This window comes from Choloepus didactylus, chromosome 15, assembly GCF_015220235.1.
Source record: "Choloepus didactylus isolate mChoDid1 chromosome 15, mChoDid1.pri, whole genome shotgun sequence".
NCBI lineage: Eukaryota > Metazoa > Chordata > Mammalia > Pilosa > Megalonychidae > Choloepus > Choloepus didactylus.
In genome coordinates, this window is record NC_051321.1 from 10,191,470 (window position 1) to 10,212,656 (window position 21,187).

Below are 21,187 nucleotides of genomic sequence, written 5' to 3' on the forward strand. Positions count from 1 at the left end.
CAATCATTTTTATTTTTATTTTTTTGATTCTTTTTTTCTTATTCTGCTTTATATTTTGGGACCTGATGGATCCCTGAGGGATGAGCATGGAAGCTGGCATAGGATTTGGCCTTGAAACCAACAGCTTCTGGCTTCCCACCAGCACATAACAAGAGACTTAGACAGGCACTGTACTTTATTATTTTTTCCTTGTTATTTTTTCTGTGTGGGTGTTTTGTTTTGTGTATTTATTAGTATTTTTTTCTTTTTTCTCTATTTCCTTTCTTTTTTTTTCTCTTTTTCTCTTTGTTCTTAGTCTAGCAGAATGAAGAGTGGACGAACTAGATTTCCAGAGTAACTACAACATGATATTCAGAATGTCCAGTTCTCTACAAAAAATTACAAAATATATAAGGAGTCAGGATAGTATGGCCCAGACACAGGAATAAAAGAAACACCATAAAATATTCTGAAGGAAGTGCAGTCTCTGGAATTACTAATCAAAGATCTTAGAGTAACTCACATAAATAGGAGCAATGAACTAAAGAAAAACATGGACAAGGAACTAAAGGATATCAGGAGAACAATATATAAATAAAATTATAATTTCAAAAATGAGATAAAAATAATTATAGAGAAGAACAAAATGGAAAATCTGGAACTCAAATATACAATAACTGAAGTGAAAAAAATCAATAGAGGACCTCAAGAGCAGATTAGAGGAGGCAGAAGAAAGGATCAGTGAACTCAAAGACAAAACAATTGAAATTGCCCAGGTTGAAGAGTAGAATGAAAAAAGAATGAAAAAAAAAAAAAAATGAACAGATCCTGAGGAACCTGTGGGATACCATCAAGCATATCATTATGGGCATCACAGAAGTCCCAGAAGGAAAAGAGATAAAGGGCCGGGAAAAGTATTTAAAGATATAATGACATAAAACTTTCCAAATTTGATGAAAGATGTGAATATACAAATCCAAGATGCTCAATAAACTCCAAGTAGAATAAACCCAAACAGATCTACAATTAGACACATTATGATCGAAATGCCAATGCCAAGGACAAAGACAGAATCTTAAAAACAACAAGAGAGAAGCAACATGTCACATATAAGCGGTCTGTAATAAGATTAACATCTGATTTCTCAATAGAAACCATGGCTGCCAGAAAGCAGTGGAAGGATGTATGTAAAGTGCTGAAAGAGAAAATACTGTTACCCAAGCAAAGTTGTCCTTCAAAAGTGAGGGAGAAATTAAGACATTTCCAAACAAACAAAAATTGAGGGAGTTCATTACCACTAGATCTGCCTTACAGGAAATGCTAAAAGGAGTCCTCCTTGCTCAAAGGAAAGGATACTACACAGTATCTTGATGCTTGATGAAGAAATAAAGAACTCTGATGTAAGTAAACAACATGCATAAATATAAAAGCCAGTTTTATTTCATTTTTCATGTGTAATGCTGTCTTTTACTTCTTATAAGGCTACAATTCAAATGCAAAAAAAAATAGTATTGTCACTGGGCATGAAATGCATAAAGATATAATTTGTGACAAGAACAACATAAAAGGGAGGGATGAAGAGATATAGGTACTGTGTATGTGTAGGTTATTGAGGTAAAGTTGGAATCAACACAAACTAAACTATAGTAGACTTAGTATGCTAAATGTAATCCTCTTGGTAACCATAAAGAAAATGTAATCCTCTTGGTAACCATAAATCTACAAAAAAGGAAAGGACAAGGGATTCAAAATGGCTCATTATAAAAGACCATCTAAACAAAAAAGGAAGGCAATAATAGAGGAAAGGAGGGACAAAAAACAATTAGCACAGTGGCGGAAGTAAATCTTGCCTCATCAGTAATTTCCTTAAATATAAATGGATTAAACTCTCCAATCAAAAAGCAAAGAATGGTAGAATGGATAAAGAAGCATGACCCATCTATATGCTGTTTACAAGAGATCCATCTTAGATCCACAGATACAAACAAGTTGAAAGTGAAAGGATGGAAAAAACTATTTCATGCAAATAAGTAATCAAAAGAGTGTGAGGGTGGGGGTGACGTCACCAACATGATGATGTAAACAGCTACTGAAAATTTCTTTCCAGTGATTCAATGAAAAAAAGGACAATTCTGAATTGTTTGAAACTCTGAAGGAGGATATGGACTGGAGAAGGACCCTGAAAATGCCAAACTGAAGAAAGAGAAGAAATACCAGAGAGTGAAAAAAATAGACCCTGACTTCTGTGAAAAAATTGTCAATCACAGATTTGGAGAAGAAATATTATATCATATAGATTTTTGCTCCATGTTGAATTAAAAACAAAGCACTGGTTATTATCACTGTGAGTCTTCAATTGCGATTGGAACCGATTGGAATCCAGTTCTTAATTAATGAAGCCTTAAATCAAGAAAGGGTGAGATTGAAGCCCAAAGTGAAAGAGATAAAGGAACTTTTATTAAAGACTGAGACTCAGGCCAAAATTAGAAGGGAGCTTTTTGAAGGAAGACTTGACAGTAATCACATAAATGAGGTTGAAGTCAGCACAAATGTGACCTGAACTCTACATTGCTAGCATGACAACACAGTTCCTGAAACCTTTTCAGCTTATTTGAGTAGGGCTTTGGTGAATATGAAGAGGTATTCTCATAGTGTCTGCATAATAGCAAGCTTACACCTGTTAAGGAATTAACCATTCCTTTCCAAAGAAAACAGAATCTGCCCTATTTGTTTTTAAGCTAAACCTGTGTTTAAAAATGTTAGTCTTTGTAATATTGAAAGTTATTTTACAGAAAGAACTTCTTGATTAGCCATTATGAGATGTTATTCATGTTCTTGCAGATATAAAATACAGACTGAAAAATCATTTTCAGTCAAAAATAAGAACAGTATTTTACAGGTCACTTGCCACCTGTTGACATGTTTTTTTTTGGTCATTGTTGTTAAATGAAAAGAAGCAGTGGCCAAACATGTCTAGGTCTAGCGTTATTTTTAACAGGAAGTGTGAATGTTTCCTCAGCATTAGCACTTGAATATACATTTATGAGAGTAATTATTGCAAACACTGGGCAAGAATGTTTTACAATATCCATTTGTATTAGTTTGAACTGATCAAAATGTAGTTTGCTTTTTCATTTGTTAATGAATAAATGTTTGGGATTTCTTTTTTCTACTTTTCTGAAGATAAGCCCTAGGTCTTACCTTATCCCTTGCAATCTGAATTGATTTGCACTGGTTCATTTTTCTAAGAAAATTCCTGAAAAATGCTCCCCTCCTCGACGATTATTGATAACAGGTTTTTCTACAGTTGAAAACTTGCTACTACTAATCAATCAGGATGGAGGGGAAAATTATTTGAAAATCAAATATGAAATCATTTCAAATATACAATCCTGTTTATTGATGGATTTTGGCTATTTTTTTCACTGGTAAGTTATATTACATCTATCTATAAATGAGTTAAAAAAATTTCATGCCTTTTAATAAACATACTGTCTTCCCTTAAAAAAAAAGTGTGAGGGTGACTGTATTAAATTAATATCAGACAAAAAAGACTTTAAGTCAAAATTTGTTATGAGACAAAGAAAGACATTATATATAAATAAAAGTGTCCATTCAACAAGAAGATTTAACAGATATAAATATATATACACCTAATAGCAGAGCACCAGAATATATGAAGCAAACATTAATAGAAACAAAAAGAGAAAAAGACGGTTCTACAATAATAGTTGGAGATTTCAATACACCATTTTCAATACTGGAAAGGGCATCTAAACAGAAGATTAATAAAGAAATAGAGAATATGAACAATTCTATAAACCAGTTAGATCTAACTGACATATATAAAACACTTTGCCCAACAACAGCAAGATATATATTCTTCTCAGGGGCACATGGATCATTCTATAGGATAGACCATAAGTTAGGGCACAAGAGAAGTCTAAATAAATTTTAAAATATTTAATTCATACAAAGTAAATTCCCTAACCACAATGAAATGAAGCTAGAAATCAATAACTGAAGGAAAACTGGAAAATGTACAACTATGTGGAAATTAAACAGCACACTCTTAAATAACCAATGGGTAAAGGAAAATTAGAAAATATTGAGAGGCAAATGAAAACAAAGATACAACATACCAAAACTTACTGGATACAGTGAAGGCAGTGCTCAGAGGGAAATTTATAGCTATGAATGCCTATGCTAAAACAGAGGAAAGTTCTCAAATTAATAACCTAACTTTATATCTTGAGGAAATAGAAAAACAAGAGCAAAGTAAACCCAAAGTTAGTAGGAGAAAGGAAATAATGAAGATTAGAGCAGAGATAAATAAAATAGAGAATAGAAAAACAATCAAGAGAATAAACAAAACAAAAAGTTCATGCTTTGAAAAAAGAAAATTGACAAACCTTTAACTAGACTGACAAAGAAAAAAGAGAAAAGATACAAATAACTAAAATCAGAAAGAAAAATGGTGATATCATGACTGACCTTACAGAAATAAAAGGGATTATAAGAGAATATTATGAATAATTGCAGCCAACCAACTAGATAATCTAGAAGAAATGGGAAAATTCCTAGAAATATGTCAAATACCCAAATTGGCTCAAGAAGAAACAGAAAACATCAGCAAACCTATAACAATTACAGAGATCAAATCAATAATAAAAAAACCTTGCACCAAACAAAAGTCCAAGACCAGATGACTTTGCTGATGAATTCTACCAAACATTTAAAGAAGAATTAATACCAAAACTTCTCAAACTCTTCCGAATTCATTCTATGAGGCCAGCATTACTCTAATACCAAAACCTAGAAAAGACACCACAAGAAAAGAAAAGTACAGCCCAATTCCCTTATTAATACAGATGTAAAAGTCCCTAACAAAATACTAGCAAACCATATCTAATGGCATACTAAAAAGATTACATAACGTGATGAAATGGGATCACCCCAGGAATGCAAAGGTGATTCAACATACAAAAGTCAATGTGATACGCTACACAAATAGAATGAGGGGGTGGGGGTGGGGGTGGGGAGAACACATTATTATCTCAATAGATGCTGAAATGTCATTTGACAATATCCAACACCCTGTCTTGACAAAAATACTCAGAAAAGTAATGATGGAATGGAACTTTCCCAATGTAATAAAGGCCATTTATTAAAAAAACCCACAGCTAACATCATACCCAATGGTGAAAGACTTAAAACTTCTCCCCTAAGGTCAGGAATGAGACAAGGATGCCTACTTTCACCACTACTATTCAATATTGTACTAGAAGTTCTAGCCAGAGAAATTATGTAAGAAAAAGAAATAAAAGGTACATAGATTGGAAAGGAAGAAGTAAAACCATCTCTATTTATGACAACATGATTGTGTATAGAGAAAACCCAACGGAATCCACAAGAAAACTACTAGACCTAATGAATGAATTCAGCAAAGTGTCAGGGTACAAGATAAACACTCAAAAGCAATTGTGTTCCTAAACTAGCAATGAGCAATCTGAAGAGGAAATTTTTTTTAATTCCATTTACAATAGCATCTAAAAGAATAAAATATATAGGAATAAATTTAACTAAGGATACAGAAGGCTAATATACTGAAAACTGCAAAACATTGCTGAAATAAATTCGAGGAGGCCTAAATAAATGGCAAGAACTCCCATGTCCATGGATTGGAAGAGTTAACATTGTTAAAATGACAACATTACCCAAAGCAATACACAAATTCAATGCAATCCCTATTAAAATTCCAGCAGCCTTTTTTGCAGAAATGGTAAAACCAATTCTTGAATTTTATGGAAATTAGCCCTGAATAGCCAAAACGGTCTTGAAAAAGAAGAACAGATTTGGAAGACTCACACTTGCCAATTTCAAATTGCATTACAAAGCAACAGCAATCAAAACAGTGTGGTACTGGCACAAAGACAGGCAAATAGATCAATGGAACAGAATTGAAAATCCAGTACTAGACCCACACATCTATGGCCAATTGATTTTTTTTTTCAACTTCCAGTATCTTTTATTTTTCCTAGATACAATAAACTCATTTGCTCAATATTGATATAGACATAAAACTACACAAAATTAAAATTCTATATGCAACACATGGCCTCTGTAACAGAACTTGGCCTTCTAAGGTCGCTTATGAACATTACAAATTACCCTTTGCTCTTCCATTTTAAGATTGCCACCAATAAACCACCCCCAGTTTCTTACTAAGTACTTAAATCAACTTAAGTGATGATCCCTCCAATTAGCAGGTGAACAATCCCTCAATTTGTCCTAAAAAAACCATTAAACCTGAACTATCATATTATCAAATTTCAGCAGATGAAACACCAGAAATAGGTTATAAGCACTCATCTTTTGCCTGAGCAATTCAAGGCTGACTTTTCAAAAGAAGACACAGGTTTCTCATTAAACTTTGTTTTAATGGGTCTCAAAATTCTGTGACAGATTTTTGGTTGTTGTTTCCATTTAAAAAGTACTGATTTTAAAAACTAATAACTTAAAACTGCCACACAAAAACAAATGGTCCACAAAACATTCCTTTCCTTCTGAAAGTTTTACAATGTATTGTTATCATTAACCAGTCTGTTACTATTAAACTTAAATGGCCAATTGAGACAAACAGTTCTGAGACCGTTCTTCCACCACTGATTAAGACTGGGGTGGCAGGTGTTACAGGTAATATTTAGCCTTCTGAGCTTTCTGGGCAGACTTGGTGACCATGCCATCTCCACAGCCTTCTTGTCCACTGCCTTGACACCCACAGCAACTGTCCATCTCATATCCCGAACAGCAAAACAACCCAGAGGAGGATAATCAGAGAAGCACTCAGTACACATGGGCTTGCCAGGAACCATATCAACGATGGCAGCATCACCAGATTTCAGAAATTTGGGGCCATCTTCCAGCTTCTTACCAGAACGACAATCAATCTTCTCCTTCAACTCAGCAAACTTACAAGCAATGTGAGCTGTGTGACAATCCAGCACAGGTGCATGGCCAGCACTGATTTGGCCTGGATAGTTCAGGATAATCACCTGAGCAGTGAAGCCAGCTGCTTTCATTGGTGGATCATTTTTGCTGTCACCAGCCACATTGCCACGATGAACATCTTTTACAGACACGTTCTTGACATTGAAGCCCACATTGTCCCCAGGAAGAGCTTCACTCCAAGCTTCATGGTGCATCTCAACAGACTTTACTTCAGTGGTAACATTGACTGGAGCAAAGGTGACCACCATGCCCGGTTTGAGAACACCAGTCTCCACTCGGCCCTCAGGGACAGTACCAATACCACCAATTTTGTAGACATCCTGAAGAGACAGACGCAAGGGTTTGTCAGTTGGACAAGTGGGTGGCAGGATGCAATCCAGAGCTTCAAGCAGCATGGTTCCACTGGCATTGCCATCCTTACGGGTGACTTTTCATCCCTTGAACCAAGGCATGTTAGCACTTAGTTCCAGCATGTTGTCACCATTCCAACCAGAAATTGGCACAAATGCTACTGTGTCAGGGTTGTAGCCAACTTTCTTAATGTAGGTGCTGAATTCCTTAATGATTTCCTCATACCTCTTCTGGCCGTAGGGTGGCTCAGTGGAATCCATTTGGTTAACACCAACAATTAGTTGTTTCACACCCAGTGTGTAAGCCAGAAGGGCATGCTCATGGGTCTGCCCATTCTTGGAGACACCAGCTTCAAATTCACCACCACCAGCAGCAACAATCAGGACAGCACAGTTAGCCTGAGATGTGCCTGCAATCACCTTTTTAATGAAGTCTCTGTGTCCTGGGGCATCAATGATTGTCACATAGTACTTGCTGGTCTCAGATTTCCACAGGGAGATAGCAATGGTGATACCACGCTCCTGTAGCTTTCAGTTTACCCAAGACCCAGGCATACTTGAAGGATTCCTTTTCCATCTCAGCAGTCTCCTCAAATTTTTCAATGCTTCTTTTGTCAATTCCACCACATTTGTAGATCAGGTGGCCAGTAGTAGTGGATTTGCCCAAATCTACATGCCCAATAACAATGTTGATATGAGTCTTTTCCTTTCCCATTTTGGCTTAAGAATCAGTGATGGTTTTCATGACACCTGTGTTCTGGCAGCAAACCCATTGTGAAAAAGCCCAACTGATTTCTGACAAGGGTGCTAAGTACATACAGTGGGGAAAGAATAGTCCTTCAACAAAGAGTGTTGGGAAAACTGGATATCCATGTGCAGAAGAATGACGTTAGACCCCTGCCTCAAATCATATACAAAATCAACCAACTCAGAATGGCCCAAGGAGTAAGGCATGCAACTAGGAGAATGAATCTTGGGGACATTATGTTGAGTTAAATAAGTCAAAAATGAAGGGACAAATATTGTAAGACCTCACCAATATAAACAAACTATAATGAGCAAATGCTGAGAACAGAATTTGAGAGCATAGGTTATCCAGGGACAGAATGAGGGCAGACACTGGGCAATCGATGATTAAGGAGTACAGAATGTTCAATAAGGTTTATTGTAAAGGTTCCTAGATTGTAAGCCCTTACAGCAGTCACATCTATTCCTGAGTTTTAACAGTTATTTCTAAATTCTGAGACGCTGAGCTTTTTGTGTATAACCTGGTAGTGCCCTGGAAATTTTGGTATCTATGTGATATCTGAGGCTCAGAGTTAGAGTTCTGCAGCTCTGAAAGTCATCATTACTCCTTACAGCAACTGTTAAAGAAGCTGAAAGAGAGATCAAGCTACAATTATAGATATGAAGGAAACAGACTTGGTTAGGACTAAGGTAAATTAGAATCCAGGGTAAAGGATGATATTGACTGTATTTTAAAACTCCAACTTCTGTGTGAGACCAAAGGAAGAGAAGTTTATTTGATACACAATTTATATTTTCTGTACCACACTATCTAATTTAACCTGTCTGGTCAATTTATTTAAACAACATAATTACATGCAACCTAGAATAGGGAATAAGATCTTGTTATTCTGTACAGGCAAATGTAATACCCCAATACATCCCAGAATATTTTGGGCAGAAAATAAAAAGGGATCTGCAAAGTCCCCTTGCAGGGCTGGGGAAAAATGTGGAACTATTAAACTTCCCCACCTGGGGAATTCCTGCTATTCTCTTAAGCAATAGGAGCTCCCAATTTAATAAGCCAAGCACTGAATCTGGAGGCTCACCCTTATGAAACTTCTCTCTCCAACAGTGAAGCTGAACTTACTTATAACTATGCCTAAGAGTCACCCCCAGAGAACCTCTTTTGTTGCTCATATGTGGCCTATATCTCTAAGCCAACTGCCAATTAACTCACTACCTTCCCCACTATGTAGGACATGACTCCCAGGGATGTGTCTCCCTGGCAATGTGGTACAAGACTCCCAGGGATGAGCCTGGCCCTAGCATCGTGGGATTGAGAATGCCTTCTTGACCAAAAGGGGAAAATAAATGGAACAAAATAAAGTTTCAGTGGCTAAGATATTTCAAATGGAGTTGAGAGATCTTTCTGGAGGTTACTCTTATGCATTATATAGATATTCCTTTAAGTTTCTAGTGTATTTGAAAAGCTAGAAGGAAATACCTGAAACTGTTGAACTGTAATGCAGTAGCCTTGATTCTTGATGATGATTGTATAACTGTATGGCTTTTATTGTGTGACCGTGTGATTGTGAAAACTTGTGGCTGACACTCCCTGGATCCAGTGTATGGGTAGATGAGTAATAAAATAAAGACTACATATATATATATATAATGGGGGTATAAGGGCCATGGGATGTTTTGGGTGTTCTTTTTTATTTTTTTATTTTTATTTTTGGGGGGGCAAGTAATGAAAATATTCTAAAATTGATTGTGGTGATGAATGCACAACTATATGATGATACTGTGAGCCATTGATTTTATATTTTGGATGGATTATATGGTGTGTGAATATATCTCAATAAAATTGCATTTTTAAAAAATTAGACACATTCTAATGTAATTGACCATAACTGACCTAAATTCAACATAGATGGAGGAGAGGAAATGAACTCATTGGCTTTTAGAAGTCTCTGCATATGTGATTCTGTTTTCAAAATGTATGTTTTTATTTGCTGTTCTTTGTATATGATGATGTCAATAGACATTATTTTGTTAATAGTAGACAAATTTATAGTGTTATGGGTAGAATTTATTCCCCCAAAAGATATATTGATGAATGAAATTAGATAGCTTTTACAGTTTTACCATATGTACACAGGCTACCCACTTCCCTTCCCCATACACATCCATCAGTTATTGAACTTTGTAAGCTGGCATTTAAACATTTCAATAATGTTTTGTTGCAGCAATTTTTAAAACTATTACAGTGTAGTATGTTATTTTTCTGAAGCAAACCAAAGGTAAATTTCTCACAGTTTTTGCTGTCTGCTATAGCAACATTTGAGGGAGAATAGACTCTTTCATACATTTGTAAAAAGTGAAAAACAAACCTGTTCCAGTTTGCTAATGCTGCCATTATGCAAAATACCAGAAATGGATTGGCTTTTATAAAGGGGATTTATTAGGTTACAAATAAAGTCATAAAATTTTCCAAACTAAGGCATCAAAAAGAGGATACTTTCACCAAAGGAAAGGCTGATAGCATCCGGAACACCTCTGTCAGCTGGGAAGACACGTGGCTGGTGTCTGCTGGTCCTTTGCTCCCAAGTTCTAGCTTCAAAATGGCTTTCTCCAAAATGTCTCTGGGTTTCTATTTCAGCTCCTCTCTCTCTCAGCTCCTGTGCATCCTTGCTTGGGCTCCTGTCTCTCTTAGCTTCTCTCTCTCAGCTCCTGGGCATCCTTACTTCTTTCTCCCAGGGTGTTTCTCTCTAAGCCTCTAGGGGTCTTCTCTTAGCTTCTCAGGGCAAACTTTGGGCTTCACCTCTTAGCTTAGAATCTCCCAACATCTTTCGGTTCGCATCTCCCAGCATCTCTAAGCATCAGCACTTGTGTTGGCTCCTGAGCTCTCTCTTTTTTTTTAATTCATTTTTATTGAGATATATTCACATACCATGCAGTCATACAGAACAAAGTGTACATTCAATTGTTTACAGTACCATTATATAGTTCTGCATTCATAACCAAAATTAATTTTTGACATTTTCATTACCACCCACACAAAAATAATAAGAATAAAAATTAAAGTGAGAAAGAACAGTTCAAGTTAAAAAGAACACTGGGTGCCTTTTTCTTTCCTTCCCCCATTTTTCTACTCATCCATCCATAAACTAGACAAAGGGGAGTGTGGTCCATATGGCTTTCCCAATCACATTGTCACCCCTCATAAGCTACAATCATCTTCAAGATTCATGGGTTCTGGGTTGTAGTTTGATAGTTTCAGGTATTTACTGCTAGTTATTCCAATTCATTAGAACCTAAAAAGGGTTGTCTATATTGTGTGTTAAGAGTACCCACCAGAGTGACCTCTCAGCTCCTTTTGGAATCTGTCTGCCACTGAAGCTTATTTCATTTCATTTCACTTCCCCCTTTTGGTCAAGATGTTCTCCATCCCATGATGCCAGGTCTAGATTCCTCCCCGGGAGTCATATTCCACCGTTATCAGGGGGATTCACTCCCCTGGGTGTCAGATCCCACGTAGGGGGGTTGGCAATAATTCCACCTGCCAAGTTGGCTCAGCTAGAGAGAGAGGGCCACATCTGAGCAAAAAAGAGGCATTCGGGAGGAGGCTCTTAGGCACAATTATAGGGAGGCCTAGCCTCTCCTTTGCAGCAACAGTATTCTCAAGGGCAAGTCCTGTGGTAGAGGACTCAGCCCATCAAACCACCAGACTCCTTTGTCTGTGAGCACATCAGCAACCATTGAGGTGGGGAAGCCCAACCCCCTGCATTCTCCACCATCCTGAGCTCTCTTAAGGACTCCAGTGAACCAATCAAGACCCACACCTCCATGGAAATAACCCAATCAAAGGGTTCCACCCTAACCAAAAGACCAATACGTCTGCCCCCACAAGAGCGCATCAAAGAACATGGCTTTTCTGGGGGACACAATATATCCAAACCAGCCCAAACCTGAGTGCAAATCCTTTCTTTCTTCTTCTCTTTTTAAATCTTAAACCATGTACCAACTTTTTTGTTCAAATTGTGTAGCATAAATTAAATCTAAATTGTATTCTATTAACCGATCTGAGTGTATTTCTGTAAGCATAGGTATGTTGAAATAAACTTTTGAAAATCAAAAAAGAATGATATATTGAAGTTCTCCAGAACTGCAAGAACATAAACTATGTTGTTTTAAGCCAATAATAATAATAATAATAATAATAATAACATGCACCAGGGCAGGCTGGCAGTATCTGGAGTTGCTACAATACATTAACCAAGCTGTCCAGTTTCCAATGAGAAATTATGAAATATACATAGATGCAACAGAAACTGCCTATAGGAATGGTCATATGTCATGTTTTACAAATGAAAATTTCAAAGTAGCCATTATAAATGTTTCCGCAAATCTAAAAGAAAGCTTGATTAAAGAATTAACGGAAGATATAAAGAAAATTTTGTAACAAGCAGTTAATATCAATAAAGAGAAGGAGATTTTAAGAGAAAAAAGCAACAATAAAAAACAAACAAATAAACAATAAACCATGGACCAAGAACCTAAATATAAGAGTAAAAACTATAAAATCTTAGAACACAGGGGCAAATCTTCATGAGCTGGGATTCAGCACTGGATTCTTAAGTATGACAAGAAAAGCATGAGTAACAATAAAAGAAACTATAGATAAATTTGATTTCATCAAAATTAAAAACTTTTGTGCATCAAAGGAAATTATCAAGAAAATAAAAGACAACCTATAGAATGGTAGGGAATAGTTTCAAACCAAATATCAATAAGGTTTACTATCCAGAATATATAAAGATCACCTACCACTTAACAACAAAAAGACAAACAACCCAATTTTAAAATGGGAAAAGGCTATTCAAGTTTATATTCAAATATTCAAATTTATATTCAAATATTTAAAATGGGAAAAGGATATTCAAAGACATTTTTTCCAAAGAAAATATACAGATGGCCAATAAACACACAAAAAGATGCTCAACATCATTAGCCATCAGAGAAATGAAAATTAAACCACAAGATACCACTTTACACCCACAAGAATGGCTATTATTTTAAAAACAGATAACAAGTGTTGGAGCAGATGTGAAGGAATCAGAACTCTAGTGCATTGGTGGTAGGAATGCAAAATGGTGCAACCACTGGGGAAAACAATATGATGTTTGCTCAGAAAGCTAAAATGTAGAACTACCATTTGACCCTGCAATCCCACTTCTAGGTATATACCCAAAGAGAGTGAAAACAGATCCTTGTACATCAATGTTTATAGCACCATTATTCACAATAGCCAAAAGCTGGAAACTATGCAAGTATCCATCAACAAATGGATAGATAAACAAAATGTGGTACATACAGACAATGGAATATTATTTGGCCATAAGAAAAAATGAAGTTATGAGATATACTACAACATGGAATGATCTTTCACTTATGCTCAGTGAAAAAAAGCAAGACACATAAGGAAAAAAGTTGTATGAAGTCACCTATAAGAGATGCCTAGGAATAGCAAATTCACAGATTAGAGGTTACCAGGGGAGGGGAAAATGAGAGAAAGGTGAGAGTTTCTTTGTAAAAATTATAAAATTTTAAAAAAGGAAAGCCAAAGAAAAATGAACCCAAAGAAAAACTCTCCTGGCAGAGAGATCGATTTAAAAAAATGTTGATTACAAGTAATTAACTGCTGAAGTATAAAAAAGAAAATAACTAACTTTGATCTTTAAAATTTGAATAAAATTAAAACTATAAACACAATTACAAGACAGCGAGAGGGAGCGTCCAGTGAGGAGACATGAGAGACTGCTGCTGTTGTTGAGAAGACAATGGAAATACTGAATAACTATAGAGTTTGATGGAAAATATTTTAGTTAATTATTAGTGTTAAAATTTGTAGGGTGACTATCAATCCAAAAATGAAGTGGAAGAAAGGGAAAGGAATATAGAAAACATTATCAATCCAACAGAAAGCAGAGGAGGAAGAAAAGAAAACTAAAGCATTGTAAATAAAAATACTCAAAGAAGATGGTAAAACTGTAGAAATAAACTCAAATACATCAGTAAGCACAAAAATGTAAATGGATTTAATCCACCAATTAAAGACAAAAATTATTAGAATACATTTGCATTTTTGATCCATCTATATAATGCTTAAAATAGACATACCTAAAACCCACAAGAAATCTGAAAATAATGGAATATAAATACATATCCCATGCAAATGCTAACCAAAATAAAGCTGACAGAGTTATATTACATCAGATAAGATAATATTTAAAGCAAACAATATTAATAGGGGATGAAGAGATGTACTTCATAATAATTAAAGAAAAAGCCACCAAAATCATAAACTTGTGTTTACCCAATAACATAGCCTCAAAATAATACAATGAATAAAACATATAAAGCAAAATATGTAAATCAAAAGCAGAAACTAACAAATCAATGACCATAGTGAGAGATCTTAACACATCAGGAAATTTAATGTAGATCAAAATTTAATAAAAGCATAAGATTTGACCAAAAAAAGAAACAATCCAAAAAACAGAAAAATTGAATGCTGCACCTAATAGGGAAAATTATTTGCAGATGCACGAGTCATTTATAAAATGAATCATGTCACAAAGGGAAACAACAAATCACAAAAATTGATATCATTCAGACCACCTGCTAACTACACCACCATTACTTTACAAAGCAACAATAAAACCTGTATGAGGTCTGGAAACTTAAAAATGCCAGTCAATAATTAATGGGTAAAATAGGGAATCTCAGTGGAAATCATTAAGTATGTGGAAACAAATGCCAATAAAATACCGTGTATTTAAATTTGTGGGATGTAGACTGTCGCCTTAGCACCCTCGGGCCTTGGGTCTTGGTGTTTCCTTCTGCAATGAGTTTCCTCTACAGTGTTCCGCTGCCCGGCCTATGAAGGGGCTTTGGCAGCTGCTGTGCTAGCCAGGAAGGGCCTCGACACCCACACCCTTGATGTCCCTGAGAGCTGCCTGGCTTGGTTAGATGACCCTGGGTTAGAGCTCTCTGGAATAGCCACCGTTAGTTGACACAGTGTGTCCAGGGACCTAAGTGCCTATCCACGAGAGCATCTGCATGTTATGGTGAATACCAAATTTGGAGAAGAATCAAAAGGATCTGTTGATGATGAAGAAGAGGAAGACAGTGATGTGATGATGAACCTATTGCTGAGTTTAGTTTTGTGCCTACTGATAAATCAGCATTGGAAGCACAGTTCATGCAATGTGTGCGTGCCAAGCTTTGCATCCAGATCCTGAGGATGAAGACTCAGATGATTATGTTGGAGAAGAGTATGATGTGGAAGCACATGAACAAGGGCAGGGGGACATCCCTACATTTTACACCTGTGAAGAAGGACTTATCCAATTTGACAGCAGAAGGCCACGCCACATTAGAGAGATTGGCAGGAATGCTTTCTCGGCGTGTGAGCAACCAGTATAACGTGGCTGGGGTCCGGACCGAAGACCCGAAAAGAGATTATGAAGATGGGATGGAGGTAGATAGCACAACCAACCGTTGTTGGACAATTTGAGGATGCAGATGTTGATCACTGAAAATGACTTACGCTGCTTCAAGATTCGGACCATTACTGTAGGAGAGAACTTGGTTCCTCTTACACGGTGGAGTAGGGGGTGATGAAAGTCTTTTTCCTTCTCCAAAATTCACCTGAACCCGTTCTTTCTTAGGGCAGATTATACTGAGAGAGCAGGTTGTCACCACGAGAAGAAACTTGTGACCTTTATTAACAAAAATGAATGATCTTAATCAAGAGGGTATTTGTAGTTTATCATTGAGTCTAAAACTTTCAGTGTTTAGGTATCCTCTGAGCAGGCCTGTAACTGTGGCCTTCACTGTACGCATATTTTGTAAGCTAGCAGACCTACATGGTGAAAACGCACAGCAGCCTGGAGGTAGAGGTAGACCAGGTACGGAAGAGAGAGGCTGAATTTATCCTTTGGGGATCTAAGGATACACTTATCCCTTAAAAAGAGAGACAAAATTACCTCAGAGGGGTCCTAGACTCTCTGTTTATTCTCCACAGGGTGGGGGTCTTTTACTAATATTGGGACCCATGTTAATTAATTCCGATATCTCTAGGTAGCCTCTTCAGAAACATCCCAGCCACACATATTACCACTAACTAACACAAGTCCTGTCCTCTGACTAGCTTTTGCTATTTTCACCATGTTTAACTCACAAAATTCTTGTCTTTTCTCTTAGGTTACATCCTTCGATTTCCAACCTCTTAGGTGATTTTCTGTAACAGAACCAGTGAAACAAGTGAAAGTCCTCAACGTACTTCAGAGAATTATTTTGTCTTTTTAATAGCCTAACAAATATATCTGAGTTTTCTATTTAAAAAATTGTGGGATGTAGCTTTGGACTGTGGCACACATTAAAGGCTGAAGGTGCAGAATTGGACCATCCTGAAAATTCATAAGACAACTGGGTAAGGTCTGTACCTCTAAAAATAAAATTCCTAATTTTAAAATGTAATAGCATACATCTGGCAATTAGCAGTCAGTTGATTTTTAACTACCCTGTAGTACAGAAAAAAAAGGCCTACAAATGAGTCTGGAGGAATGCATCCCAAAGACCCTGACAAAGCTGAGGTATGCAAGAGATGCCACAGAAGAAATAGTATAGATAGCATTGCAAAAAATATTTCTAGACCAAAAGTCTCAATGGAGCAAGACCTCCTTTCTCAGGGGCCCAGGTGTCTGTGCCTCCATATACACCTCCATTCGCTTCACCTTGTCTTACTGATCCTCTTGCACGTGGACCAGAGGCAGCCTCCAGCCCCCAAATCTACAGGTCCAGCTGTGAAGCCCACCACCAATTGCTCTCAAGTCCACCTAAATGTGCCTGGCATGGGTGAGGATTGTTGTGGGGGATGGTGGAATCATATATATAGTTCTTGGCTTCAGGTATCGACCCAAGGAAAGGGCTTGGCCAGGGTCTGAAAGTGCACCTGTGCAGATGGCATGTTAGGGAGATGTCAATGTGGGAAGCTTTTCTTTTTGATGATGATGATGATGATGATGCAATACATTTACATTTTTATGAATCCTCATAATATCCATCTACTATACTTCTAATATCTCTGGGCTTAAGAGAAAAAAATCCTGCTTATATGAAGGGGGAGAGGGAAATACAAAAATTTATAACTCAAAAGAAATTATATATGAGGGGAACTGAAAATGACTTTTCATGTTAATTTGAATGAGGTCAAATGGGTAAATTTAGAGCGTGTTCTAATGTGTTCCCTCGTTGACATTAGAATGGAAGGTCAGGAAAAGAAGGCATGTTTCCAAACGATACTAAGGAATGTCCCCTTCCTCTCAGCCTCAGGTCATTTTGCTGGCATTCATGTCTGTCCCATGCCAGGAAACTATAAGCTTCTTGAAGACAAAGATTGTTTGGCTCATCTTTGAAAAATAATAATTAACATTTATTGTGCACTGGTGCATAGTGCCGACCACTATGTATCCATTATAACATTTAAACATTACCGCAATCCTATACAATAGGGCTATTTTCCTCATCACTGAAAGTCTGAGGACACAGGGCTCAGAAGTTAAATAACGACCCCAAATTTCATAGCTAGTGAATAATGGAACATGTGTTTAAACCCAACAGGTCTGACTACAGAGTGCACCCTCTTGAACCCAGTGCCATGTCCAAGGCCAGGTCATTCAGAAAGGTTGGGTTCAGGAATTGTTTGAGAGAATGAATGGCTGAACTGGTGGGAAAACAAAAAGGGACCATCCAGGAAATGCGCTTAGCAGCATTAAGGCATGCCCCTGGTGAGATTAAGGGCATGGATTGATGGATTCCTGGTTCAGCTAAAACCTGGACCCCTAGTAATCCCCATCACTGGTCATAAAAACCCAAGAGTCATATGAGAGGGAGAGGAGGAGGAAGGGGTAAAGGACAGAAATAGACATGGGAGAGTACTGATTCTGTTTTAAGGAGCTTTCACAAATGAGAATTTGTCTGGGGCAGTACAAACCCACCTTCACAAACAGTGGTGAGTCAGAATTGGGCATCTTCATGTGAAAAAGCCATCTCATTATGACCCTAGAGACCACAGAAGCTCACAGAAGCTAGAAAGGTTTTCACACCTTCGCCCACCTCTGAACACTTGCCCTTAACAACTTTAAAAGCAAAAGACTTGGAAAGATTGAAAGTCCTTTCGAAAAAAAGGCTTCCCACTTGCTTCCCATTTCTCTTACTCCCTGTGGCAGTCAGGGTTCCATCAGGGGAGTAGAGACAGCATGAGGTTATGGAATAAGGGACTGATCATGGGACTCTGATCTTACAGAGTTGTGGGAAGCACTTGGGAGGTGAAGGTTCCAGAAGGGGTGCTGAAGCATCAGGGAACACAGTCACAGAGTAGTCAGGCTGAGAAGCCAGGCATGCCCAGCCACCAACGGGGACTGCCAAGGGAGATCAGGGAGAGGCGTGTGGGGAGCTGCTGCCTCTGAGTATCTCCAGTCTGGGGGTCCACAGCCAAGCACCTGCGGTGGACCTGAGGCTCCTGATGGCTGGCAGGACCAGGAGTCGGGAAGAAGAGCTGGAGGCAGAGCAGAGAGCGCAAGGACAAGCGGGAACCACCAGGCACCTCTACAACTGTCCATCACCACCCCCGACAGCCACAAAACTTCAGAGTAAAGGCTGCCACTTTCCTTCAGCCTTCCCAATCTGAGCCTGTTCCTCTTTTGGCCAATGCTAACTCAGAAGCACACAAGGAAGGGGATGCTGGAAAACACAGTTCTCTGCTTAACCAAGCTGACCCAGCATAGTCTACCAGGCTCCTTTAATTAAATATAGAATATTTAAAGTTATTATTCACATCTTTGGGGAGATGGTACATTTCAATCATAATTAAGTGATAAATATTTCATGGTATATATCTTTGTCATATAATTAGGAATAAAAAAATGTAACCTAAAAAATTGCTAAATAATTCAAATAGCTGAGGATATGATTAAAGCCATGATTGAAACATGGTCAGAAGGTAACTCAAGATCTTCAAACATGCTGTCCCAAGCAAAATGTCACAACCCAGGTGTAAAAAAAAATAATACAAATAAAAAAGTGTTTTTAAATTAAGAATTGATCCCAAAGGAAGTTTTTCATATGGCTTTAAATGTGGGGTAAAAACAAATACATACAGAATATATTCAGGTCATATTACAAGAGAAACAAAAAGTATTTTAGTCAATTTATGAACTATAAATCAATATTCATTCTTCTCTGACCATTGCCAAAGCCAGTACTCATTCATTTACAAATATTGTCTTCCTCTTTTCAAACCCGAGGTTAGGGACTGTGTTATGTTACTTTGAAAGCCGCCACAGCACATAGTTAAAGGACAATTGGCAAGTAGGAAATACCTCTTAACAAATTTCACTCTAATGCCATATTCAGTACACGCTGCTTTTATAAAGCACTATCCTTGGTGCTGGGGAGCTGTGAACCTCTAGGGGCTAATAAACCAGTCTTGGCACTGCTAGTGCACATGACTTACTCCAAAATAGAAATAATGGGACTTTGATAAGTGCTCTAACTGAAGAACAAAAAAACATAATTGGGGAATATGGAGAGAGGAGAAATTAATCTGATATGGGAAATTTGGAAAGGCTTCTTTCAGAAGGTGGAAGCAAGCCTTAAAGGCTAAGATTTCAAAAGGTATGTGTGGGTGTAAGAAAGAGAGAGAGAGGAGATAAGCAGGGAAGGGAGAAAAATATAGCTGAAGACAAATTGGGAAGCTTGGGATATAAATTGGGGCATGACTTATCAATGGATCAACTTAAATGTTCTCCATGCCTCTCCAGCAAAATGAAAACCCATGGCTCCCACCATTAAATCTTCAAACACAATAATAAACATGCCTATAAAGCTTTAGATCCTGGGTTTAAGAACTCATACCCTTTGGAGGAAGTTGAAAACGTTTACATTGGTCAAGAAAACTCTTACACTATGAACATCCACCCTTCCACAAAGTCATTCATAAATTTCATGTACTCATAAATTCAAGTGTAAATACATATGTTTATTGGACCAAAAGCTTCAGGGAAAATGAAAATCAAGTCTCCTGCCCAAAATGAACTCATTACCTAGCACAGCATCTGGAACTTAGTATGGTTCAATAAATACTTATATCAAGAATGGATGCATGGATGCATGGATGGATGAATGGGGAGCAGGAAAAGAACGCATGCCAGCATCAATTATATTAGCAAAACAAAGTGGGCTAAGGGCTCAGGCTCTGGGGTTACCATGTGACACGTGGGCTAATGTTATTGAACCTCTGGTGACTTTGGTTACCTTGTCTGTAAATGTGGTTAATAACGGCACCCTCCTTGGTTTGTTGTAAGGGGGTAAACTATGTGAGGAAGAAAAGGACGCATGGAAGAAGTGTCCTTTTGGAGGGGTGATAAAGTTAATTTAAGGATTCAGCAAGAAGAGGTAAAACACTTCCATTTTTCTTATTCCAAACCTTCATCTGTTGACATACTTAAGAAACGTAACAAGTCCATACTTACAAAAGCTGAGAACCTTTGCCTTTGAAAGGCAAAAGGACAGCAGCCCAGACCATGTCAGCATGGGAAGGAACCTCAAAGAGCCTTTTGGAGAAAGCAAGGGCCTGGAGTCCTCACACACCCCAGGTCACCCAGCTAAGTGGGCAAGATCTTGGTCTCCTGACATGGATCCCAAAGCTGTACTCACTATTTCACATTTTCCCATGAAACCTTACATCAGGGTATAATTTTTGCTTCAAGAACAACTAAGTTCACAATATTTTTCCAGTATCTTCCTCTCTTCAAAATTACTAGACTTGGGAAATCTATTACAGCATCCAAATGGCAAACATTTTACTAATATGCATACTTTAGTTGTCCATTGGTGCCCCCAAACACTTACTGTCTTATGAAACCCCAGAGATAATAGTCAGATAAACCTGAACTGGCCCCAAAGTGGGGATAAGACAACATCCTAAGCTACTGCCTGGCAGAATCCCTTCACAATGCACATGTTTTAGTGTTTTAATGTACTGGAAG

At 37.5% G+C, this 21,187-nt stretch overlaps 1 pseudogene; it reads left to right on the forward strand.

The window, feature by feature from the left end:
• The window catches only part of LOC119509830, a 33,700-nt pseudogene extending 18,027 nt beyond the window's left edge, over nt 1-15,673 (forward strand).
• The last annotated feature ends 5,514 nt before the right edge of the window (nt 15,674-21,187 follow it).